Raw genomic sequence first — 7,842 nt, 5'->3', positions numbered from 1 at the left:
TGTCGTCCTTCGAGAGTTAGTTGGATCAGGAGGACTTCCGGCGCGATAAAAAGTCTTCTTTCCTAGTCGCGTTCTAACCCCGGTACTTTTTCCGCCGCTTTTCGGAGGGTGCGCGTGTAGGAGAAATATGAGACAGGCGTGTCATTTAGCACGACATCAGGTAACGTTACATAGCGAGTCGATTAACGTCATATGTACGTATATTTGAGAAACAAAATTCGAATATATTTGTAATGAGAATGAAATGATCGTGGTATCTCGATGAAAGTAAGACAATATACAATAAACAATATATTCTCAAGTAAAACATACAACTAAAAGATTTCGTACAAAAACTGTATACGTCTAAAAACTTTAATTTTCAGAATATACTTTTTTAAATTGTTCATTACATAAATATGCTAATTTTTCTCCAAACATATAGTCAATATAAGAACATGATTAAATAATTTTATTAATATTTTAAGAACTTTTAAAGAAAAGAAAAAATAAAATTTTTGGACTTGTTTGCTTCTTGCGAAAATTTTATTTTACTATTTTATCTATTTTTAAATTTTATATTTATCTATTTATTTGTTTTATAGCATTAATAATAATAATAAAGATAATAAAAAGAACATTATTTAAAGTATAAAACAATAATTGTTTCGCTTTATTTACAAAATTATACGAATTGCAATTAATAAAAACACCCATTTTTTATTTCTCTTTATTTAAATATAATTTTTTCTCCAAACGTATAATAGGCATGAGAACATATAGTTGTGGGCTTTAATTATTATATTTTGAAGATCCATTTAAAAGAAGTAAAAATTTTAGGGTTTGTCTAATTTTTGCGCAATTTTATTTTATTTATCTACGCATTTTTAATTTATATAATTTATATTTCCCATTTGATTATTACCGAAACATAATTGTTCACGATGTGACACTACTCACGATGTGACACTACTCATAGAATAATTTGATACATTAACCCAGATTTTTTAAAACATTTGGACTTATTTGGTTTTTGTAGGAAATCCTTCAATCATAATTTCTCCAAAATTGTACATCTTGCAAAGAACTTTTCAATAATTTATAAGAATGATTAATTTCTGGATTAGAAACTCATCTCTTCGAGCAACCGACTTCTCGCATAGCACCTGCTCTAACGTCTGTTGCTTTGGGAAAATTTTACAAATCCAGCCTTTCGGAGGACGAAGAAACGTACGAAAAAAAAGAACTATTAAAAAGATTCTCTCGTACCGTTCGATCATTAAAATTTTCACGCCGTCGTGAAACTCTTTTACTTACATCGACTGATCGATGGATCCAACTGAGAGAAACCCCTTCCCGATGCTGGCTGGCAAAATAGAATTACGATGGAGGGAAGGAGGGTGTGAGGAGGAGAGAAAAAATTATCGTGGAATACGAAAAATGGAGAAATCTTGAAAGAGAAATCGGTTGATCAACGCACGGTGACGTATAAAGGCGAGAATGATTAATCGTCGCACAGATCGTTAAGGCGTCCCGAGATTTACTGAAGTCGAGGATTTACCCCTCGGCATTTTTTCTCCTTTTTTTCTCGCTCAATCGTTCTGGAAGTGGGGGAGAGGAGGGGTCACATTTGCCCGGATCGCGGAAGTTCCGGCGCAAATTACCGAAACCGAATCTCCTCGCTCGACAAGCGGAAGCGAGAGTTACTTGAGTGTTCCGAGTGTAACTTGTGCATTAAATTACGAGGGTCGTCGCCTTCAAACCCACTCTCCAAAATTACCCTACTTCCCACAACCTGTAACGCGCTCAATCGCATGTTCCCAACGGGGCGAGAGACAACGCGTAAAAAAAAAGTCGACAAGAAAGAACACCCTTAGGTCTGTCAGTTCGTGTGAAAGGAAAATTATGTGTCTCCACTTTTGAGTTAATTTGTCTGACTTTCGACAATATTTCTTTTGACTTGGTATATTTTGATCAGTAATTACAAATTGCTAAAAAGATAAATGATATAACCGTAGAAGATATAATTATAAACGTAATTATCAACTCAAGAACATTTTGCAAACCTCTTTAAAAAACTTCTTTTATTAAATATTAAAATTGCTATTATTTTATTATTTAGTAAAGAAATACACTCGCATGTTCCTTCCTTACAAAATTTTCTTCCTATAAAATATCGATTGGGTTCAATGAACTGTAATCGACATATTTGTAATTCTAAAATTACGGGATGTTCGATAAGTTGGACCGAATCTCCCGAATGAGGGGCCATGTGCGCGTTTGTGTCTCGAGAATGGTCGAAGAGATCTAATAGAAGGCACGCGGGATCTTCGAAGTCTGCAGTTTCTCAAGGAGACGCTATCTCATCGAGCGGGTTTTGCTCTCCAAAAGCCTCCGGGAATTACGAGGATAAAAGTGTTTTTAGCATACACTGCCTGCGCACTGATACAATGACAAATCATGTTCTATGCGAGAGTGACTTCATCATTGAAAGAGTAAAGTAAAAAATTCGAGATTAACACGTGCAGCAAAATGGAGTCAAACAGTGTCAGAAACAGTTTTACGATAACGCAGGAGATAATCCCTCCCATTTCTCGACAAACTCAACAGCCATTTTTTTTCTTTCAAAAGCTTTTTTTAACAGAGAGCTGTACACGCTGATGTAATCTCAGCCCGTCTCTCACGGTACACTTTCGTACGACTCGTATCGCTTATGAATTCTTACGTGATTCGTACTTTATTCCCCCTTCAGTCTGACACGCGTACGCATTCGGTACTTTCTATTATCTGAATCTATTTTTACGATGACTCCTCCTTTGAAAGCAGTTCCTTTCACGCTCGCTCGCTCCATAGACGACGCTAAGCCGATCGACGATCCCCGAAACAGGATTTTTTTGTCGCACGTCGTAAGATCTTAAGAATTTCACGCGAGTCACGTTTTGGACGGGGACCCGTTGTGGAGGCGTAGAACCGTGACTTAAGATTTTTTAAACGTAATGGAAGAAGAGACGCGAAATGTTTAAATGCAAAATATCTGATATTAATATGATATATCTATAGAATAAGAAATATCATAAGATGTTTCTCATAAAGCGCGAAATCATATATCGTTCTTTCTCATCATCCATTTTAATATACACAAATATTTTATAAATATTAATTATACATATAAAAATGTCACAAAATAGAGTAGCAAAATAAAAAATATTACACTAAATGAAAAATATAAAAATGTCATGCATATTTCCAAAATGATAAAGTATATAAAACATTATTTTATATCAATAAATAAAAATTTGCAATAAAATGCGTAAAATATAGAATTGTCACTTTAATAGTGCGTATTTTTTTGGCAATCAGCGTAGTATTACCAATTCTAATTATTACACATGTGATATGATCTACTACTTTCAGCAACCCTATCCAAACCATTTTATATATGTATAAGAAATATTATTTATTGAAAAAAGTGTAACTAACAGCACAGTAAAATTATTTTATTAAAATACTTTTTCTGGCTTAATTTATAACAAGTAAAATAATTACTACTCATCTATTATGACATAACATATGATAAATAAAATAGTATAACATATGGTAAAAAAAATAGATTTTTATCTCATACATACTTTTTGTTTAAATAATATTGATTTAATTTTACAAATTTTACAATTCGTAAAAGTTTCATTTTATATAAACTAATCGTAACAATTAATAAAATTTTATCTTATCAAAATAAATATGATAAAAATTTCTATAAATTTAATATATTATAAATATAAATATAATTTGTATTTTGTTATTAATAATTTGTGTACTATTGTTAATATATATATACAATTTATTTGTTGGATATTTCATTTTTGATATTTCAGAATCAAAATTGATTCTGAAAGTTTTTATAAGTTGCAAGACAATTAGATAAACTCAAATTCTAAAAAAAAAGGCAATTATTTCGCAATATTTCTCGATATTCACCGATGCATTTTTCACTGCAATTATATTCACAATACATCACCCAGAAGTAATTGAAGAATCTCTTACATTGATAATGCCTCAATGTTTACTTCATATTGTATAATGCATTCACAATGCAAAATTAAAAGAATGATAAATTTAACAGATTTACTAATTTAATAATTGATAAACTTATTATTTTATTTTATTTTATTTTATTTTATTCATCATATTATTTTATTCTATCATACTAGTTAAATAGTAATTATATCACTTGTTATAAATTAAGTCAGAAAAAATATTTTAATAAAATAATTTTATTATAAATAATTATTCAACATAGTTTGATCTAGACTATGTATTTTAGGACAACAAATCTGTGAAAAGTCACATTTATCTCTACTACTACTTTATTGATATATATAAATATATTTTAAAATAAGTATATACTTTAAAATAAATTTCATAGGTTTGTTATCCTGTTATAAAAATTTTGTCACTCACCATTCCGATGCGCAACGAGCGGAGTTAATCAGCTACGAAGCTGCGATGATACTGTAACACAAGACATAAAAGATAATTAGAACCAAAATAACTAATATTTTAATAGTTAATTTTTATACGCACATAAAACTTTGAAAATTTGACTTTTAATTAGATATTTAGTAATATTATATAATTAGTAATATTATGATTATTTTAATATAATCATATTTGGAAAATACCTTTACAAAATTCAATACATTTGTATAACATTTTGTGATTTTTCTTTCTTTAAGCACTTTTTCAATTTAATGAGATAAAAGGGGGAAAAATTATAAATTTTACAATATAAATAAAAAATTATATTTACCCCAAGGTTGCTCCGCTGAGGCCCGATGCTTCTCTCAAGCTTCCTGCACCTCCTAGATTCTGTGATGTTAATCTGTAACATACAAATAAGAAAAAATTATAGCAAAGTTCAAAATTAATATTTAACAAAATAATTATTTAACTTGATAAATTTTATTTATAACTTAAATAGATATAAAATGTAATTTTTTAAAATCTATTCCTTTCAACCATCAGGTCTTACAACTTTACAAGCAAAAATTTCTTTGTTCTAATGTTTATTTAAATTCAAATGGATAATTAAAATAAAAAATAAAGATGAAATTACTGGCAAATGATATATAAAAAATAAATAACTCACCGAAAGCTTGGTACGTCAATGCACGATGCTTCACAGACCTACTCTTAAATTGTTAAGCCTCCTTTTGTTGCACTCGCGGAACACTCGCGAATAACACACTAAAATTACGCCCGTAGACTAATTAAGTCCAGTTACTTTAAACGGAACACCCGAAACAAACGCGCAACGCCACGAATCGGCTGCGGTTCGTATATTTTATAATAATTCGGCGACGATGGATGTTGGCATACTAAGGAATATCTGTAACATTGAATTATCCATTAATTAAGCTAAACGTTATACACCCTGTATGTCGAATCTATGAAGCTGGCACAACATTCTGTTAATATGAAAAAAACACATAAAGTTCCAGTGGCATTTTTTATATTTCCAAAATTCTTTATAAAAACAACGGAGAGTTCTGCAGTTCTTATCTCCCTCCTCCTCCCTCCCAAGAAAAAACAAAAATAAAAATGTGCTAATTTCGTAAATCTAGCACGATATCTCATCTTTCAAAATACAAGAAAACAAATATTAGTACATTTGACAAGAGTTCCAATTAATACTATCAAAGTTCTACCGATGACTGCAATTGCAAAAGTAATTTACACAATGAACATTCATTTTACACTAAGATATTAAACACACCACGACACTTGGAGAAAACGTGTCGCGTTTCCTACTTACCGCAGTTCCAGCAGTAGTTCTTGCAAGTTTTGATAGAGATCTATGCTACACAATCATTTTTAAAAATAGTTCTGGCAATTGCATATTTTTAAATAATTTTTTAATATAAACCATCATATTATTCCATATTAGGCAACACAACACTTTTTATTTAAGCGTCGTGCTACCTAAAAACATTGAATATTATAATTCAATATTAAAATATTGAACGGCATATTTCGTTGAAATCCAGTTAAATCCGGTGTAATCCGATGACAATCCGTGAAATTCATAAAATCCGATAAAATTCGGTGAAGTTTGGTGAAATTCAATGAGGTCCAGCGTAGTCCATGAAGTCTGTAAAATCCGATGAAATTCTATGAAGTTTGATAAAATCCAGCGTAGTCCATGAAGCCCGTTGAAATCCAACGTAGTTCGATAAAGTCTATAACAGTCCGTATAATCTAGTAAAGTTCGATGACAATCCATGAAGACGACGATGTCCGATAAAGTCCGGTGAAATCTGATGAAGTCCAGTGTGGTCTATAAAGTCCGTAAAGTCTCGTAAAATTCAATGAAGTTCAATGAAGTTCAACATAATCCGATAAAGTCTAGTGAAGTCCATGAAGTCCGGTGAAATCCACTGAAGTCCGACGACGTCAATGACAATCCGTGGAGTGCGATAAAGTCTTGAAATTAGAATTCCGGTGTACACTTATTCTTTGAATGATTATCCCATCGAACATATTAAAATACATCTTAGAACCATAATGCTGAAAGTAAAAATGCTGAAAGTAAAAATGCTAAAAAGTAAAAATGCTGAAAAGTAAAAATGCTGAAAAGTAAAAATGCTGAAAAGTTCAGCGTGGGTCATCGGTAACTACATAGTACACTACGTTTTAATTTAACAAATTAATATATAAAATTTGAGTACTAGTAAAAGCTTTAATTTTTTTATATTAAGAGTTTTTTTATATTAAAAGTACTTATAAATATATTTCAAATCTTGCAGATAATTGTTTGTAAGATTCAAAACTAACTAGTCAGATTGATTACCTCGCAAATACACTGTATGAAATATTATTGGTTATAAGTCCAATGAAGTTCAGCATAGTCCATGAAGTCCGACAAAGACTGATAAAGTCCAACGTAGTCCAATGAAGTCCACGTCAGTCCTTGTAATCTTGTGAAGTCCGATAAAGTCAGAAATCTTAAAGCCTTGTAGCCCGGTGTATACCTATTTTTCCAGTGATCCATAAAGTGCGTAAGGTCTGGTGCAATCCAATAAAGTCCGATGAAATCCAACGTAGTTCGATAAATTCTATGACAATCCATGTAGTCTATGACAAGTCGTGTAGTCTGCTAAAGTCCGGTGTAGTCTTGAAGTCAAAAGTCTTGAAGCCAAAAGTCCTAAAATCGGAAATCCTGAAACCGAAAGTCCTGGAGCTGGAAGTCTTGGAGCCGGAAGTCTTGGAGCTGGAAGTCTGGAAACTGGAAGTCCTGGAGCCGGAAATCCTGAAGCCGGAAGTCTTGAAGACAGAAATCTTGAAGCCGGAAATCTAGGAGCCAGAAGTCCTGGAGCCGGAAGTCCTGAAAGCCGATGAAGTCTTGAAGTCAAAAATCTTGAAGTTTTATGCGGTGTATACCTATTTTCCCAATGATCCATGAAGTGCGAGAGATCCGGTGAAATCCAATAAAGTCCGATGAAGTCCGACGTAGTTTGATGAAATCCATGACAGTTCGTGTAGTCCATAACAGGCCGTGTAGTCTGCTAAAGTCCGGTGTAGTCTTGAAGTCAAAAGTTTTGACGCCAGAAGTCCTGAAACCGGAAATCTTGAAACCAAAAATCCTACAACCAAAAGTCCTGAAACCGGAAATCTTGAAGCCAAAAGTTCCAAAGGCCGATGAAGTCTTGAAATAAAAAATCTTGAAGTTTTGTGCGATGTGTACCTATTTTCCCAATGATCCATACAGTGCGTGAGGTCCGGTGCAATCCAATAAAGTCCGATAAAGTCCGACGTAGTTTGATGAAATCCAAGACAGTCCGTATAGTCCATGACAAGCCGTGT

General features: G+C 32.3%; 1 long non-coding RNA gene across 1 annotated transcript; it reads right to left on the bottom strand.

Moving 5' to 3' along the window:
- Positions 1-4,439: 4,439 nt before the first annotated feature.
- LOC113003929 lies at positions 4,440-5,591 on the bottom strand. Its single transcript, XR_003268766.2, has 3 exons — positions 5,129-5,591; positions 4,790-4,861; positions 4,440-4,491 (listed from the first exon to the last, which is right to left on the bottom strand). It is a non-coding gene; the product is annotated as an uncharacterized LOC113003929 (long non-coding RNA).
- Positions 5,592-7,842: the final 2,251 nt, after the last annotated feature.

Source organism: Solenopsis invicta, chromosome 2 (assembly GCF_016802725.1).
Source record: "Solenopsis invicta isolate M01_SB chromosome 2, UNIL_Sinv_3.0, whole genome shotgun sequence".
In the NCBI taxonomy this organism is placed as follows: domain Eukaryota; kingdom Metazoa; phylum Arthropoda; class Insecta; order Hymenoptera; family Formicidae; genus Solenopsis; species Solenopsis invicta.
This window is presented reverse-complemented; position numbering and strand designations above follow the sequence as displayed.